The 19,384-nt window shown below is 35.9% G+C and overlaps 1 protein-coding gene across 32 annotated transcripts in view; it reads left to right on the plus strand.

Annotated features, from left to right (window-relative positions):
- SOX5 (SRY-box transcription factor 5) overlaps window positions 1–19,384 on the plus strand; it is a 995,306-nt gene that overhangs the window by 254,453 nt on the left and 721,469 nt on the right. For all 32 annotated transcript variants that reach the window (XM_072765770.1, XM_072765744.1, XM_072765748.1 and 29 more), the window contains one exon: window positions 17,879–17,975. The gene's annotated coding sequence lies outside the window, so the exon portion shown is untranslated. The remainder of the gene's footprint in view (window positions 1–17,878; window positions 17,976–19,384) is intronic.

The following is a 19,384-nucleotide window of genomic DNA, read 5'->3' on the forward strand; positions in this document are numbered from 1 at the left end:
TGCCAATAAAATAAAATAATGTGAGTGTGTCATAGAAATGTGAGCATGTCATATGTGTGTTCTGTATACATAATTTCTTTTACTTATAAGTTCATACATATATGTATATATGCATATGGACACATATATAGGCATATATGTGTGTATATATATGATTAAATATATCTGCGCTAAACCTTTGGAGGAGATTTACCATTACTAAATGTAAAATCCTGCAATGGATTTTGAAATGGGTTTGGAAATGCTTGTCTCTATCCCATCTACACTGTGTCGGTGGAATTCTGTATTTTACCTTTTGAGGATGTAAGATGCAATGTTGCTTTCCTCAGGAGGAATGGAGTGATAGGTCAGTTGCAAGACCAACAGCAATGATGATTCAGTTTCCATATATGAGCTTTCCCTAATTGACCGTCACCTGTTTCATCCCTCTGCTGGGTCAGAACTACATTGAGTATAGGAAGTTCACTTTATTTTTTATTTTATTTTTTTTAATATTTTATTTATTTATTCATGGGTGACAGAGAGAGAGAGAGAGAGAGAGAGAGGCCGAGGGAGAAGCAGGCTCCATGCAGGGAACCTGATGTGGGTCTCCATCCCGGGTCTCCAGGATCACGCCCCTGAAGGCGGCGCTAAACCATTGAACCACCTGGGCTGCCCGGAAGTTCACTTTATTTTCAGAGAAACATGGTTGCCTTCAGTAGGATGCAGCCACTGAAACAATCTAATCCATCCACAGATGAGGGTCAAAGGGTACTGTTGTTTTCCATTTTAGAGATTTGGTTAGAGATGTCTACAGTGTAGACTGTATGTATAGTTGGATACTGCACATGTTGATAACTCCATTTCTTGTGCCACAAGTGAGAGGTAAAAAGTATGAGAGGAACTCTTTCTCTAGTGTGAGTACTTGCTTGGAGGTGTTCACATTTGTTTATGAAATAGTCCCCTCAGTGTTCAAGAAGCGGAAATGAAAAACCAAAGGGCTTTCTTGAAATGTTTCCATGCTTCCATGAAGAGTGTATTACATTGGATATTAATATTAGTTACTGAGGCAGAAATCAGGTAGAGAGGAGGAATATGGAAATAACTTTTTCCTGGTGCTGTTTTCTCAGGATGCTGTTTGAATGTTTAGGAAGAAAAACCCCATGAGTTACTGATGAGGCAGCTGTAAACAGGGGAAGTGACAGATGTAATGAAAGTCTCAGGGACTGTCCTAGAAGAGGTCCCAGCACTGGTTGTGTGAGCATTATTTACATGAAGATGAACAGATGGATACATTTGATCAAATTCTGTGGGGTCCCAACATCAGAATTCTGTTTAGCATTTTGAATCTGCAGTTTCAAACGCTTGTATTTCTGATGCCTTTACAGGAGCAACTTCTATATCTTATTTTTGTGTGTGTGGGATTGAAGTTTGTCAGATAATGCTAAAAATAGCACTTTACCATTTATGATAGCTTTTTCTATTCTGTTCCTATTTATTGTTCTGTCATGGTGATTTATTTCACTAGATACTTAGAAGACAATCACAGGAGATAAGCTAGATGTGATAATTTATGCCATTTGGGGAAGACAAATGTTAAAGAACTTATATACACAACCCAGGTCTAATAGTGAAGTGGAAAAGTGTAATTCAATTTTCAGGAACTGGGATCAATATGCTGTGTCAGCAGGGTGATGGTATTACTCTTCTTGGCTTAAAAAATATTAGAATGAAAGTAGAAAATCAGTACAGTCCTGCAAGTGCCAATTTTGGTATACAAATACCTACATTCTGGAATATTAATGTATATCTCTAAAGTACACAGTCAGGAAGCTTCTTCCCCTTTCCCCCTTTTTTTGTTCATCATTGTTTTAGTATTTGTGCCACTGAACAGTCTTAGAGATAGTCATACCCTCCTTCCATCTCTAATGGTGTGTCCAGAGGTATTTCCACATGATGCTGAAGATTCATTTTGTACATACAGCCATAGCCATGTGAGTTTTTAAGAATTGTTACAATAGATTTACAGAACCTAATAGTTTATATTAACTGGTTTAATGGATGGCCAGTATAAGCACCTGAAGTTTAAGGTCACACAAATTCAAAAGTTTTGATGAAGACCAGAGGGAGATCTACATTGAAGAAAGTAAAGCTTATGCTCATTCTGTGGCTCTATTTGAGTCCTAATAAGGTGATCACATGGGCAATGTTTTTGTTAAATTTGCAAAAGTGATTAGTATCCTTATCTGTTTGTGTTGCAGCTTCCCCTAGATGACTTTTCACCTTTACCTGTAGTCTTAGAGTGGCATGGGCATCTGAGGGTTCATTTAAAGGGAAATTAATTTAGAGATACACTCAGTTTAAATTGAGGGGGATTCATGTATTTCATCCAGAGTCATTTTCATCTATGGTTATGTTATTAGTGCAGGACTCTGGCTCACCTGACAGTATAACTGCAATTTTCTCCTGAAATTATGTAGGTAGTAGAAGGAAAACTGGGTTTGAATGGATAAAACCAGAAACTAGTCTCTGGAAAATTCTTCTGAATCCTGTATCTCATAAACTTAGAAAAGTTTTCCAAAATTTGATATGATCTGAAAATTTTGCATTACTTTATCAAAAACACATTGGAAAGATGAAAGGATTTTTTCTCAACTGTCTCTAACAAGGACAACAACAAAATTCTATTAGCTATACCACTGGAAAGATTAAAATATCTTTATCTTGTGTCTCTACATCTCCCTATAAAATTCTCTCTGTGCATAAAATTTTCTTTATGAAATTATGGTTGATATGAATAGCTCATAATTTTGTATGACTTTAAAGAGGGTATCCTAAATCTTATAAGTTTCAGACCTTACAAAACTTGTATCCTCCTCTAATGAGGACACATTTTGCACTAGTTAGATAAATGCCATGTATCTAATGGCCCTTATACTGGTTTAAAACTGTGGTGAACAAACCATATTTTCAGATAGTTTTAAAATATTGAAAAGCATTAAAATATTGAAAAGCATTTGTCAGATGACTAGAGATTTGTTTGAATCAATAGGGTATCTCAAGTGTGATTCTGAGTATTTTTTTCAAATCTCAGTCACAATTTTATTTGTGCAACTTTAGGTGGTTTGTCAAATAATTAAACCTCAAGCACTAGTTTCCTTTTTAGTCAAATCTGTTGAACAAGATCCAGTTTTTTCTTTTTCTTCGTTCTTTTTTTAAAATGATTTTATTTATTCATGAGAGAGAGAGGCAGAGACATAGGCAGGAGGGATAAGTGGGCTCCCTGAAGGGAGCCCGATGTGGGATTCCATCCCGGAACCCCAGGATCACAACCTGAACCAAAGGCAGACGCTCAACCACTGAGCTACCCAGGTGCCCCAAGATCCAGTTTTTTCACTTATCCCTAAAACAATTCCTCGGTTTAATGAGATTGATGAGATTGAGTAATACTGATAATATTGATGTCCGTGATTCTGATCCTGGGCTGTCATTGATCTTGGTAACCTGTCTCCATTGCCCATATCTGGCTCAGGTTAGGACTGGAAATAACTGTATTTGAAATGCAAGAAGCACCTCTTCTCCTTAGTTCCAGTCTTCTCATGTACCTCCCACCTGGATTTCTTTAGTTGTCGGCCTATCACAGTACCTTGCTTAGAGCCCGCACTCCCTAATGTTTGTTGGATGAACAGTTGTTCTTTTATCTAGCTGTGTGCTGTTCCTTCCCCTACCTCCAATAGACCACTGGCAGCTATAGGGCATATTCACAGCATATCCATCTTCATCTGTCCCAGCAACCCTTGATCATAATAGTAGCCTTCGTATAGTGACACTGCATGTGGTGGTGGTGGTAGTGGAGGCGGTGATGTTATGGTCCTAAATAATCAGCATCTGGCCAAGCAGGAATATTGCAGTAATATTTTGCTCTTTGGATAAACACGATCCTTTTTACCTCATTTCCAATTTCTGAATGCCTACCAAATCATAATGAATCTCTATCAACATCTATATGAATGTACTATACCTATAATTTAGAAGGTGTTACAACTGGACTCAAATCTTTTTATTGAGCATGATTTCCTTGAATTTCTTGCTTCTGTTTTCTGTTCCTATATGCACACTTTATGTGAATAAGATGAACATTAGCAGATTTATCTACATCTCTTCATTTCTATTCTACAGGAATAGCCCCTTAGAGTAATGTCTGAAGTTATAGTAATTTTCTTCATATCAGAGAGTTTCTAACTATGTTAATGGAAGTTAGACTGGTTGCAAAGACATTCGTGAGAACTACCTATGCTGTAACATTTAAACAATTTATTTGATCTCTCTTTAGCTTACCTGCTCATGTCTTTGGAACATTGATGTTGACCTTGTTGGAACTTTGTCTATAATCATGATAAGTCCTTCAATAAAATCTAATAGAAAATGACATTTAAATTTCCAAGTGATTTATTAACCCTTTGAATGCTTTGTGATGTGTAATGCCCATTTTAGCAAAGAGATACCCTTATTACACTATGTTCATGTATTATTTCCTTGAATGCTCAATTCCTAGTGACTTCATCTTTAAAAAAATAAAAGAGGAATAATAACAGCATAAAAAGTAAATAATCCTGAGCATTGCGTATTTCCTGTTAAAAAGTGAGAAATAATCTTTAAAGACAGCAAAACATAAAAGATGAACATTCATCAGCCATCAGACTACAATCCTGTTTTCCAAAGCATATATGTTACTTTGGCCTTGTGTCTAGCCTTCTATTTCTGCACAGGTAAAATTAAGAAATGGATTACTCCTACTTCTTCACCTAGCCTACTGCTAATTGTTCATCAGGATTTATCTGAGTCATTCTTTTATTTGGGAAACTATTGTTTACTCCTAGGGGGCTGGGTGCCTTCTCTGTGCATACTCCCTCAAAGCCCTTAAGGCAATCTATGTGGTTATTAATTTATCTCTTTAAGGCATGTAACTCTCAGAGGCAGGGATTGTGTCTTTTTGCCACTACTATGTAGCTCAAATTGAGAGGCAAAAAAGAAAGGTGATTAAGGACACAAGCCAGGTTCATATCCTAGATCTTGGCTCCAACATTTACTGATTATGTAGACTTAGTCAAATTACTTAATTTACATAGAGCTTTGTTTCCTTCTGTGGAATGAGGACAATCATGACCACTTCATCATTGTTATTGTCAGAATAAACTTAAGTGATATTTTTTAAGATCCTAACAAAGTGCCTGGCATAGAGAAAGAACTCAGTTAACGCTATTACTATTATTGTTGCTGGAATAAAATACACATCATATTATATGACTTTTAAGGTTTTTTTTCAGGTATTACAGTCTATGATCATTCCATTCTGTTTACTGACTAAAAAATAAAAAGATACTTTGAGCCTTCTGATTTTGGATATGAGGACAGAATGGCCATCTGTTAAAATGGTATGCTTATTGTTGTTTGTATGCATTGTTATGAACTGTGAAAGGCCTGAGATTTTTACCCTATTTGCAAGCTAATACAACAGCCTACCTGCCACAGTTTCATGGATGCCAATAGAATACAGAAGATCTTGGATCAGTGACAAAGTACAGTTTATCACTTACAGCAATTGTAGTAGCCAGAAGATTAGCATTTGTACTAGTTCCCTAAGCCTAAAGTCCAACATAATGATTCAAAGACAGCCTGGGGATACCCCCCACTTCAGGGGGAGAAAACCTGAGTTTAGGGAACCTGACTCTTTTATACCAAGCAGCAAGCATGCCTAACCTTTGCCACTAAGTGAGACTATCCTTGTTACACTAGACAATAAAACAAACCTACCCTAGTTCTGGAGGGAGACACTATCTTTGACTTTCTCTATACAAATATCCTGGACAAAGTTGGTACCTTCATTCAGAAAAAAACATAAGAGACAGAGACCTACAGAGGATGGTCTCTCAACATGGAAATTTGTATTTCTATGGAGTGGACTTGCAACTTTCATTAGATTCCTTAAAGGGGTATGTGAACTAAGAAAAGTTTAAGTCTCTAAAACCCTAAATCATTATTCCAGAGTGATAACATATTTGAGAACACCAAAAGGTAAAGAGTAAGGAAACAAGATACCACATAGGAGATACCATGTGGCATTTTGTTACAGAGGCAACTTGCTACCCCAGAATTAGGTCTTTTATTTGACTCTAATTAAGACTGGAACTTGGGGTGCATGGCTGGTTCAGTTGGTAGAGCATGTGACTCTTGATGCAGGGGTCATGAGTTCAAGCCCCATTTTGGGCATAGAGCTTGCTAAACAAAACAAAACAAAACAGACTGAAACTCAGTCCAGAGATGGCACCCTGGACCCTGTCCAATAGGAAATAGAATTGAGAGCTCTAGCTTTAGTGAAGAATGTGAACAGGAAAATGAACAAGGGGTAGTGGAAGGGGAGGTGGGTGGGGGGATAGGGTGACTGGGTGACAGGCACTGAGGGGGGCACTTGATGGGATGAACACTGGGTGTTATACTGTATGTTGGCAAATCAAACTCCAGTAAAAAAATAAACAAAAAATAAAAAGAATGTGGACAGGATAAGGACAAAAATTGACAGCTTTTTCTTTGAGGACATTACTAGTTATTATAATGCTTATTAAAATAATTTGCCACATACAAAGATGGCCAGATTTATTTTTCTTTATTTTCTTTTATTATTATTTCTTTTATTATTTTTTTAATTGTATATGCCTTATTGTAAATTTCTGGTGTATGCTGTACATAACAAAAAAGTCAAAGATAACTCCCTTCAAAAAAAAAAAAAGATAAATCCCTTCACTCAAATTTTTATTTTCATTTCGTATTATCAAAATGTATGCTTCTGACTTTCCCCATTTGTATCACTTTATTTTCAACATTCTTATAAGCAAAGTGTTATAAATACCATGACAAATTATTTTATGATCCATTTATCTCAGTAATGGTGACCTCTGTCACTTGAACCACTGTTCACTGTATTGTCAAACAGCAAAGATTAAGGCACAGGGCATTTTGTGGAATTAGTGACTACCCAAGAGCTTATAGCCTTATGCCAAACCTGTCATTAGTACTCAGCAAATGTTATGTTCTGAAAGCATTATTATGATTATGTAACAAAAATAAGAGACAAAAACAGATGGCTTAAATAAAAATACTGCTAATCCAGAGTTTCTCAACCTCAACACTATTTACATTTTGGGCTGGATAATTCTTTGTTTTAGGAGCTATCCTGTGCACCAAGGATGCTTAGAAGCATCTCTGGCCTCTACTCTTTAGATACCAGTAGTAGCCACCTTCCTCCCCACCTCCCAGGGTCACATTGAAAATGTCTGCAGACAGTGCAGTGCAGAATATTCCCTAGGGGGCAAAATCACCCTCCGTTGAGAACCACTGTGCTATTCTCATTTTTAAAAGTGGGAATATTCAATCAATGGATGAGAAGATTAATAGAGTATAGCACAGTCCTGGTGAACATTCACAGCTTCAGAAGTAAATTTATGCTCCCATAGTTCGAGGGATTTCAAAATGACCTCTCTGCCAATTCCTAAAGTACTGCATGTGATCTGTTACAGAGTACAGTGGACAGGAAAGAAGACTGGACTTGGGTTCTTGCCTTTTTCTGCTGCTTTGTAGTTTTGTGACTTGGGGTCAAGTCATAATTTTTCTGAGTTTGTTTTTCATCTGTAAGAGAGAGATCATCCCCTGTCATACCTACCTTGGAGAACTGCTGTGAGAATCAAATTATAGTTGAAGTGAAAAATGCCTTGAAAAGTCTAAAGATCTCTATCATTGTTAGGATAAGAAAAAGTAAAAATCACTTTGTTTTAAGAATTTCTTGAAAATTTTAGAGCATTCCTTGAAATAACTAGAGGAACCCCAGGGCATTGCAAAAACGAATTTGAGAATCGCTTCTTTTGAAGATGCCCTTTAGTCCTGCTTAGCTTACTTCTCTGTGTTCTTGGTTGCCATGTGCTGAGGGGCTGGGACAGAAGGCGCGGTTGAAGGAGTAGTGGAAAGACTTGGCTGACAGCAGCAAGGAAGCAGCACTCAGTGTTCAAAAAGCTTAAGTACTTTGTTTATGTTTCCTCAGTAACCAAGGAATATCTATAAATTAAGTAACTAGAGACTTTAAAAAGGAGAAAATAAAGTGAATATTGTAAATTCGTTAAAAGCGAGATATTGCTGATTTAAGTATTCTTGTATCTGATTTATGATATGTTCCTTTTATTAACTAAAAATACTTCATGAGTTTTTTTGTAATAGCTTTATATTTTATGTAATAGATTTATCTTTTTTTGTCAAAAGTGAATATCCTTTACCTGATGCTAAACCTTTTTAATAATGCAGAATTGCTACAAACTTTTTCTCCTATTAAATATTTAGTGCTTGCCTTCCTTGCCTAGAATTGTATAAAAATATATGCCTGAACTTTGGGAAATAGAATAATTTAGTCTCAGATTAGAATGGATCTTAAAAGCTACATGATCTAATATACTATTTAGTTCAGAAATCCTATTCTTGGAACTTTGATAAATGCTGTCTCTGCTTGATTGTCTATTTTTCCTCACTATAGAATATATTTGGAAGATTTTGCAAATAAGAAAACTGAAGGCTACATAGGCTATGCAACTGTGTCCAAGGTCACTTGGATAGTAAGTAGCAAAGCCAGAGAATGATGCCTTTCTATCTGAATCCAGAGCCCTTGCTTAAATCCTAAATCATTTATTTGGCTTTCCTCCAACTAATCCTACTGTTGGACAATTCTTTTTTAAAAAGTTATTTTTCACAGTGCACTGAAATCTACCTCTCCAAAACCCTGCCGAGAAAACAAAAACCAAAGACAACACTTGTTTTTTTGTGTGAACCATGAGACATATATCCAGTCCACACTTTTCCAAATGGCAACCCATCAAATCTCTTTTTGTACTTATTTTTTTTTTAAGATTTTATTTATTTATTTGAGAGAGAGAGAGAGAGAGGAAGAGCGCACAGCAGAGGGGAGTGACAGGAAGAGGGAGAAGCAGGCTCCCTGGTGAGCAGGGAACCAGACCTGGGGCTCAATCTCCGACCCCGGGATCATGAACTGAGCTGAAGTCAGACACTTAACCAACTGAGCCACTTAGGCACCCTTCTACTTAATGAATGACCCTCCTCCACTCCTAAATTTGTTTTTTTTTCAGCTGGAATGTATCCTCTCCTAAGTGTATATGACAGCATAGTTGTCATTGCCACTGTGTTTCTGGTTGACATTTTATGGGTGTTGAATACTTATAAAGTTTCTTACCTATAGGATAGGAACCAGTTCTGAACCAATATTTGAACTAATTGTCTTATCCTTGGTCATTGGTTTTACCTAATTTTGATTTGGACACTCTGCACTTATTAACTGTATTTTCTTTTTTCCACTGCCACCTCTTGTTCTTTGCTTGCATCATGATTGCTGCCACTAAAAATAATAAAGTATTATGAACTATTTTTAGTCGAGATAGGTTTTTTTTTTTAGATTTTATTTATTTTTTCATGAGAGATACAGAGAGAGAGAGAGGCAGAGACATAGGCAGAGGGAGAAGCAGGCTCCCTACAGGGAGCCTGATGTGGGATTCAGTTTCAGGACCCTGGGATCATGACCTGGGGCAAAGGCAGTTGCTTACCCACTGAGCTACCCAGGTGCCCCTCTGGATAGCTTTATAACAAGACTTTATATTAAAGTAGGTTAAAGTGCAGCTTGATATGAGTCCATCATTTCAATTTTAAGATCTTTTTATACATTTTAAAATTTCCTCACAGATTAGAGTTCACATTTGGTAAGTATATCTTCATTGAGCTATATGATTATATCATAATTATTCAAATGTTTTGGGTAAGTTAAAATCATAAATATTGTTTGTATCCTTTCCCATTAATTATTAAGCACATGTCTGTTTCAGAGAAATTTAATCTATACGTTTGATTCATAGTCCCATAATTTTTCAAAGTGTAATTTTGTAAGAGCCATCTAACATCAGTCATTTTTATGGTGTGTGTGTGTGTGAGAGAGAGAGTATGTGTGTGTGTGCACACACATTTGTGTTCATTCCTAACATCAGAAGGTCATGTTTTGTTATGAATAAACAAATGCCTGTATGTTAAACATGTCTTATCTAAGACATAAACTTGGTTAACTAGTCTCTGCTATCTACCATTGGAAAACTGTATTTTCATGACAGATTGAGCTACCTCCTTAAAATAGCCTAGGCAGATTCCCATGATGTCAGGCAGTGGGTAGCATATCTAGGAGCAATAGCAGGTGTCTGTTGCTTTCACTGGCCCATAGATTCAGCCAAATCAATAAAGGAACAGGATATCAATAAGTAATTGGCAGAAGATATGGGATATGAATAGCTAGTTTGTTACATGAATACATTTTGAATATTACATATCCTGGGCCATACTTCCGGCATGGCAAATATTGGACCAGCATGCTATTGCAGTGGTCCTATACTTCAGGTGGCTTTGACCTGCTTCAAGGGCCCTATGAATAAAGGGTAAATAGTGGTTCTAACAGTAGGTGATAAAAAGTAAAATAAAATCAATACTCTCTATGGTCAGGGTCTGAGCAAAAAGATAGAAACCACAGAGATTATTTTTAAAAGGGGCGCGTAATGTTGAAAAATTGTTACACATTTATGGTGATAAACTGTAAAAGCAACCTGGAGTTCAACAGGAAGTTACTACCACCCTTATACTAGGCACAGAGACAGAAGACTGGGTTACCAGGGTTGCTGGATGGAGGCTGAAACAATGGGGACCTGTCTGACAGGACGTGGAACCAGGTAGAGATGGGACTGCAGCCCAAGATACCTGGTAAAGCAGAGGAAGAGGGGAAGAACTTCAAATAGCAGAAAGTTGGTAGGTGTTGAAGATGGTTGATGAGGGTTTGTTTTCCTCATGTCTCTGTTTTGAATATGTAATTGTCTATAATAAAATGTTTTTCAGGAAGTGAATGGAGAGAGAGAGAGACCCCAGGCACATTAGTTCATGTATACACACATACTAGCACACACATGCACATGCACACTGTTGTGTCCCCTGCTCCCCACCCCAAAACCCCTTACATCATGTTCCATTCTCCTCCAGGGGCTGAACTCACCTGGATGCCAATTGCCAGGGGTGTCTGGGAAACTTGTCCTACTGAGGTTAGTCCATGTCAAGATCATCAGGGCAGGAGACAGGCAAAGAAAGGATATAAAGCAAAGAGACCAGCAGACTCTCACTCAGAACAGATGAGGCAGTGACTTTCCTCCTGCCATCCATACAGAATCCTACCTAGAACTTCCTGTGGCTCACTTTGATTTTCTAAACCCCTCAAAGGTATCCTTTATCTAAACCTATTTTGGTTGCTATAAAAGGGGGATTGGGACACACAGATTATTTGGCCCAGCCTCTGCCACATTGAGCTTGATGTCCATATAACATACCAGTTGAAATCTCTACCCTGCAGAGAGAGTAAGGAATGGGACAAGGGATGATGATAATTAAAACTTTGGCCTATTACATAGTAATGATCATTGGCACACATTTATTGCATTTAGTTGATAATAAGAAAAACCATACTCAAGTTTTTACACATCCAGCCATGAAGATGGAAAACTAAAACAAAACAAAACAAAATGGGAATCTATCTGTATTATCACTACTGATTTTGTACTAATAAGGGATATTTGGGTCTCAAAAATCTCTAAAGAAGGTGGGGTTTTAATACTAGAAATAATATTTTTCTAACCAATAAAACTATAAAGTCTCTTTCAGAGCATGCTGTATGGGTATGTAGGTAATACATTTTCTGAATGGCCTACCTAAGGGGGCATCTATTTCTTACTTACACAAAGGCACTGATGTGCTAACAATAGGCCTGATCTTCCAACTCTGATACTATCAGGGGGAAAATATTGCCAAGAGAAGTTTCATGGTCTTCTCTAAAGAATTTTGACTTTTAGTATCTATATCAGGATTCTAAGAGGCCCCCCTGAAGAATATCTTGGTTCTGAGCAGGACAGAGCTACATGCTAACTTTAGATGTTCAGGTTTGCCAATTTGCATTTAGACCAAGAATATTTATTTATCTTTAACAGTTTCTTAATAATACTTGTTAATCCTTTGTGTAATAGTGAAACCTTTAATTATATAAAGATCAAGGTGGGGATCAGAAAATGTGCTTCTGTTCCCAAATGATTAAGATGATAGCATGATCTCAGTGTACATGTATTAATGTGCCTTCATACTAACATACAAATTGTGTATTTTACAGAAGCTGAGGTATTTTAACAACTAGGATGAAGAAACTTACATGAGTCCCCATTTTAAATTTTTAAAATACAATTCAACTTAATCATACAAAGCAAAGCCATCTATATATTGAGAAAGCAATTTTCCAATCAGGTTAAAATGGATGGGTTTTTAAGGAATGGATAGCAGTCTTAAGCAGTAGTGAAGCTTGCAGGTGTTGGCCTCAGACTGGGTCAGAGCCCAGATCTAGCACTGACTTAAGTAATCAGTCACAGTTTTTAAACTTTCTGTTTCTCTGTGCTATGGAATGTACCAACCTAGAGAGGTTTCTGTGAAGATGAAATGTAGTGGATCCAAGTGTGTAAAGCATTTAGAACAGTGCATGCATGATAGCACTTTAAAAAATACTTATTAAAGGTCATTTTTTATTTAAAAAATACCAACATTTTTCAACTTATCATTTGTTTTCATACTCAAATTAGGTAATACTTATTTCTCTTCTTTGTCTTTCTTACACTTGTCACCTCTTACCTTATTAGCCCCTTATCTCTCTCTTTACTGATGCTATGATGCTATTCTTGAATTATTCTGAGATAGGTTTTTTTTTTTAATCCTAAACATCTGGACATGTAATTGTTTTGATCTCTTGTTTATATATTCTTCATTTACTCCTTTTCCTCGTGTTCCTAAAAAATCCTACTTATTGATCATGTGTATTCCCTTTGTCTGAGGAAGATGCTATTAGGAAACAGTTTAGCACAGTGCAGCGGAATTAAGATTTGGTTATGTATCTCTGTAGCTCTTCCCAGTTTTAAAATTCTCTTTATATCTGAAATTGAAAAATCAGAAATTTGAATAAGTGATACATTTGAAACCACATCAGAACAGTTTTTCCCATACCCCCTTTTGGGGTGTATGTGTATATGTGTGTGTTTACTCAACATGTGTATATTTTCCACTTTCCCCATCTGGCATCTGCTTTAGCACCAGCTTTGCTAGCTGTTCTGTGTCAAGAGTACTTTAGCCTTTTCATTATGAAGGGGAAAGAAATGAAATAATATAAAAAAGAAAATCCTTCCACCAACCCCCTCCACCTCACTTTTTGTTTTGTTGTTTCTAAGCAAGTTTCTTGCCATTTACCTTTGCATTTGCATTGCTTATTGATTGGCAATTTTAAAATTGTTTATTGTGCTCTTTTGTTTCACTGTTCAAGAGCTAAAACAAAAGCTACCAGGCCCTTCGAGGTACACATTTGCATGCGGTGAGCGTTGCCCGAGGAAAAAGTAATTGCTAATGCATATTTATGTGGCACAAATTTGCCATTTGTTTATGCATAAAATTATCAATAGTGCAGGGCGGCCCAGCCGTAGAAAATGGTGACCTTTTTAGCTTAATAAATAGAAATCAGCTGTTATTGTGAAGAGATCAGCCATTTATTCTGTGTTGAGGGACATTGCCGGGAAAATGCAGATTGGGGCTGGCAATATCATTAAATGGAAGGCCAATGACCCTTTCGGTAGAGTCTATTATACTTTATCTAATAGGGGATAAATGGCTCTGGTTGGCAATTGGAATAAAGAACAACAATTTTTTTTTTTTTTAAAAATTCAATCTGTAATTTTATAACTATATGGATTTTAAGCCAGTAAACTGAACAGGGAACTCAGGCTGACCTGTTGCTAGAATTATCTCAAAAAGTATCTGTTTTGAAGTTGCTTTTCCTGTTCATTATTCTCTATTTCGTTTTGTACCCCCATTGAAACAAAGAGGAAGTCAAATGATGTTTTTTTCAGGAAAATAGATATTCCTTTAGTCTTTAGCTTTCTTTTTTCTTTTTAATTTCAGCCATACTATTATCTTTGCACTGCAGGTATTTTTGAATTTTTCAGGGTTGCTCTATATTTGATATCTTAAAAATATTAAAAATAGAAGAAGATATCTCAAAATAAAGTTACTAATTGTAAATTGAGGGCTTTTTGTTGTTAAGCTGAACATGATACTTTGTAAATGCTAAGAAGGGTATTTGAATCAAACATGTGGGTCCTTTGGATTAAAGACTATTCTGTAAATATAAAACCTTCTCATCAGTATATATATATATATGTTTTCTTAATATATATAAAAAAACAACAACAGATAGTCATGTACCTTCTTTGGTTGTTTTCCTACTGCATCTGATAGAGGAAATGCCCTCAGTCTCACCAGAGCTGGTCTATGACTATGGTTTAATGTGGTGTAATCTCAAACTATGTTTACTTGGCTAATACCTCTTTGGCATATAATGAGCATTTCTGCCTTACAGGATTTTTTATCCAGGTTTTTTCAGTCATTATAGAATTCACTATTAAATGGATAAGTGTTTTTTCAATATTATATAATGTTTGATGCACTCAAAATTTTATGTAAGTTATGAAACATGATAATGGAACAGACCTACAAACTCACCATGGAACATGGCGAGCTACCTGCATGCTCCTCCCTTATTGTGTTTCTTTCTTTCTTTCTTTCTTTCTTTCTTTCTTTCTTTCTTTCTTTCTTTCTTTCTCTCTTCTTTCTTTCTTTCTTTCTTTCTTTCTTTCTTTCTTTCTTTCTCTCTTTCTTTCTTTCTCTCTTCTTTCTTTCTTCTTTCTTTCTTTCTTTCTTTCTTTCTTTCTTTCTTTCTTTCTTTTCTTTCTTTTCTTTCTTTCCTAAGATTTTATTTACTTACTCATGAGAGACACAGAGAGAGAGGCAGAGGCACTGACAGAGGGAGAAGCAGGCTCTTTTCAGGGAGCCTGATGCAGGACTAGATCCCGGACCCTGGATCAGGCCCTGAGCCTAAGGCAGATGCTCAACTACTGAGGCACCCAGGAGTCCCACTCATTGTGTTTCTTAACACAAGCACGCCTCACCAGGTTTAAAGTTTCTACGATAGCAGGTTTGCAGCCACCAATCTTTCCCTCCTGCTGCACTTTACTATGACAGTGCATTCTGCAGCATGTCACCAGAGTGACTGAGTAACCTTTTACTGGCAGAAATGGGTCTGTTGTTCCTTTTTAAAGTAGAGGGTGTAAATAGGATTCAGACACTAGGGTACATTAGTCCATAAAATGAATATATTTTTTATGTCATTTATAAGGTATTGATTTTAGGTCCATTAGATTCACAATCCCTAGTGGGAGAAAAAACAATGATTTAATGGGTAGGTTGGACTTCCAGAAGGAAGCACAGCAGCAGTGATTAACCCTTTCTTCTTCGACTCCCTGCCCCTGTTATTTAACATGGTGGAGTAGCTGAGAAGGACTGGGGGGGGTGGGGAGAGGGACAGTTTGTCATCTGTCTTCCTTGCACTTTGTAAAGGATCACAAAACAAATTTCAGCTGGTTTATTACTGCCTCTGAATGTGATAGAACAGATCACTCTGGGTTGGTAAGAGTTGCCCCAATTTGTTTTTATAAGGTAGTTTTTTTTTTTTTTTTTTTTATAAGGTAGTTTTTAAGTTGATGAATATACTTTATTTTTATAAAACCTAGAGCATATTTATTTAGAAAGTTTTAGAAATTTGATATACTGTTTAGGGAGCTTATAGAATATGAAGGGATCAAGCTTACTTTTTTTTAAGGAACAATTTTTATTCCCAACTCTAAGAAAGGAGAGCTCATTGTGGTGCCATGCCAGTTATATCCTTTCTTAGGCAAGTTTTAAGTAGTATTAGTGAGAATGGCCATCACAGTAATTTTTTAAATAGGGTATTTCCTGTTCTACAAATGCATAGAAAATTATTGGTTTACACAGGCATCTTTTCTGATAAAAGGATGACTGAAATATCATTCCACTTCTATGTACAGAGCACTCATAATAATTCTAGTCAATTTATCCCAACTACTGTTACTACCACCTAAAAGGAGTTTTCTCTTAGGCTGCTTTGGCAGTTACATTTTCCTTCTTATATATGAAAAAATATATATAATAGAGGAAGGAAATTTTTTAAAATTCTAATTATATTTTTATCGTCTGACAAACTGACATGTTATGGTTGAATAAAATTATGCTGACTAAAGTTTGGCTTTCTCAAAAATTGACCTGACATAGAGAATATGATATCAACAAACAGTTTTAGAATTTTATATTTTAATTCAAGTTTTTCAAGTTCTGTGACAAAAATGTAAAAATACAGGCTCCCTCTTGTGGGTGAAATTACCACCTGTATATTTCTGTGTTGCCAACATACAGGATATGCAAAATATGTTTCGTTTTTAAGTAAATTCTGTGTAGTTTCTTTATTTGGTCAGATGTGACATTTCACTTAATTGAAAAAAAGTAGAGCTTGGGGTTTTTTAGTAATATTTTTAATGAAAAGTAGTTTTTTTAAATTAGTGGACTATGTGTAAACAACCTTTAATTTTACTGCAGCAGTGTAATTTCTGATGTTCAAAATTTTTAATAACTTTTCTCATTTTGGAATACTCTCCAGTGGAATAACTAGCAAACTAATAAAATGACATAGTCTTTTTTTTTTTGAGATTGAGAGAGAAAAAGAATGGGGTGTGGCATAGGGAGAGAGAGAGAGAGAGAGAGAGAGAGAGAATCTCAAGCAGGCTTCTTGTTGAGCAAACAGTCCCCTGCAGGACCCTGAGGTCCTGTCCTGAGCTGAAATCAAGAGTCAGAGGCATAACCGACTGAGTCACCCAGGTGTCCCAATAATGTGGAGTCTTCATCAATGTGGTACCTTTTGGATTTCTGTGTTTATTAGCAAATTTCTGATACTGGAATGAAGTTAAATCTTGCCTACCCATCATGCTCCAGATAGATATCATAGGGTAATAAAACTATTCAAATGCTGTAAATCTTGTCATCAAAACTGAATAATCTACGGCATTGTAAGAATGAACACTGAAGCATTACTCAGCTCTTCCTGAATTACTGAAGAGACTGAACTGGGACCAAGGCTGTGGGTACACCACCATATATGGATTCCCTGCTTTCAGCAGTATAATTCTTGGGAATTTCAGCTGAGTAGCAGAGACCATTTTTGTCTAGCCTGGGAAAATGGGTAACAAAGCCAGAGCTATATTCACTCATGTAAGTGGCAAGAACAGTATATCTGAAGTTGAAATAGTCAGCACAGTCGTAGAGATATATAGAAAGAAATGTGAATGTAGAGATAGCTGAATGACTCCCACTAAGCAGTTACCGTGCTGACCATTGCTGTCATACGTTTGAATGCAACCAAGGGAAGGACCTCTGAGGATACCTGAAGATCTCTCATAAATCATTCCAAGCACTAAGAATTTATCTTAATGTTGCCTGTCCTAGAGCATCCACAGGATGTTTACATGAAAAATAGATAAAAAGAACAACTTCTTGAGGGGACTAATATATAGGTATATAGGCACATAACATAATTTATATGCATATACGTTTTTAGATTAATTCTGGTAGCATTAAACAGTGTCAAATTAATGCTTTTTTCCCATAAAATAACTATTATATTTAGATATATTTTTATACATGTATGTAAATTTACATATTGAAATTTATTTTGAAAACCTTGGAAAGAAACTTTGGAAATCTGCTTCCAAAAGTTCTATGTTGATACATTTACTAAAATGGAACAATGCACTGTTAATGGTCTACTTTTGGTTTTTTTTAGCACTCCTCTTGCTGATGACACAATTCCTGTGTGAATCTGTTTACAAGATTCTGAAAGCTGAACAGAGAATTTGGGCACTGCACTGGGTAGGAAAAAGGTATATTTATAAAATACATAAATACACATCTTTGAAAAATTGAATACTACATTTGCTGTTTTACAAAAATGAAAATTTAAGTACTTTCTCTTATTTTTAATTTATAAGTAAAATATATGACATGCATATAAAACTAGTACATAGTCTTTTATATTCAAGTGACAACTGGATTTGTAATTATAATTTGGAAACTCATTATGAAGGTAATGTCTCTAAACTGGCAGATGATAGCAACATTTCTTTTATTTTCATTTTCTTAATGAGATACACTTTTCTTGAAGTTGCAAAAGCTTTTTTTCTCCATTAAAAAGTGTTTTTAAAAACATTTGTTCCTACTTTTTAGTTGTTGTAAAAGAACTATTTTGGGTCACAAAGGGTAGGTCACTCATTTTACAAAAACTTCCATAGGCTATCAAGTACCCTAGAGTATGTTTTTGTAAACACATAAAAAATGCAGTTTTACTCAAGCAAAACAGATATTTTCCAGGAATATTAGCAGAAATATTTAGTGGACATTTGTCAGTGCATTTATGAAATGCTTATTTGTCTTTTCAAAAAAGTTATACTCTGGGAACAGGAACTGAAAGTTTGACCACAGACCTAGTCTTGAAAATCCTTTTATATTCCAATGACTGACTAACTATCATGTGGGTGACAGCAGAAAGATTCGAGCTAAGGGATTTTTTGTTTAGAAGTTTGTCACTAATAAGATGGAAAAGGAATTCTTTCTGTTTATTCTTAAAAGGAATTCTAGAAACACGGTCTTTTGCATTGTGAACTAAAACTTATTTATTCACTAATTCACTCTTTAAAAAACAAAAGATTTTATTTATTCATGAAAGACAGAGAGAGGGAGAGGCAGAGACACAGGCAAAGGGAGAAGCAGGCTCCATGCAGGGAGCCTGATGTGGGACTTGATCCCTGGACTCCAGGATCAAGCCCTGGGCTGAAGGTGGCACTAAATCGCTGAGCCACCTGGGCTGCCCCCACTAATTCACTCTTAAGAGCTTATGACTTACGTATCTGAAACTTCAAGTTCATTGGTGAAAACCTTTAGAATCAATCATAGTTATCTTATTTAAAAATTAATTTTTAAAACCTAAATTATGTTCTTAAAGGATTTATAAATAGGACTTCATATATGTCAGACAAATGAAATGATATAATATGGAAGAAAGCCTAGTGAGTAATGGATTTTTATGCTAACAGAAGTGGAATAAGTAACAAATGGATTATTGCAAATATGAAACTTCTGTAGCTTTACAAGTGAAAACACCAATATCAATATAATTAAAAGGCAAATGTAAATCTGGGCTACTTCTAATAAGTTTGGCCAACATCACATGTAATGAGTTGTTCTCAGAAGGCACTAACATCTTAATTTAGAAAGATAAAATATAAGAACAAAT

Source organism: Vulpes vulpes, chromosome 8, assembly GCF_048418805.1.
Source record: "Vulpes vulpes isolate BD-2025 chromosome 8, VulVul3, whole genome shotgun sequence".
NCBI lineage: Eukaryota > Metazoa > Chordata > Mammalia > Carnivora > Canidae > Vulpes > Vulpes vulpes.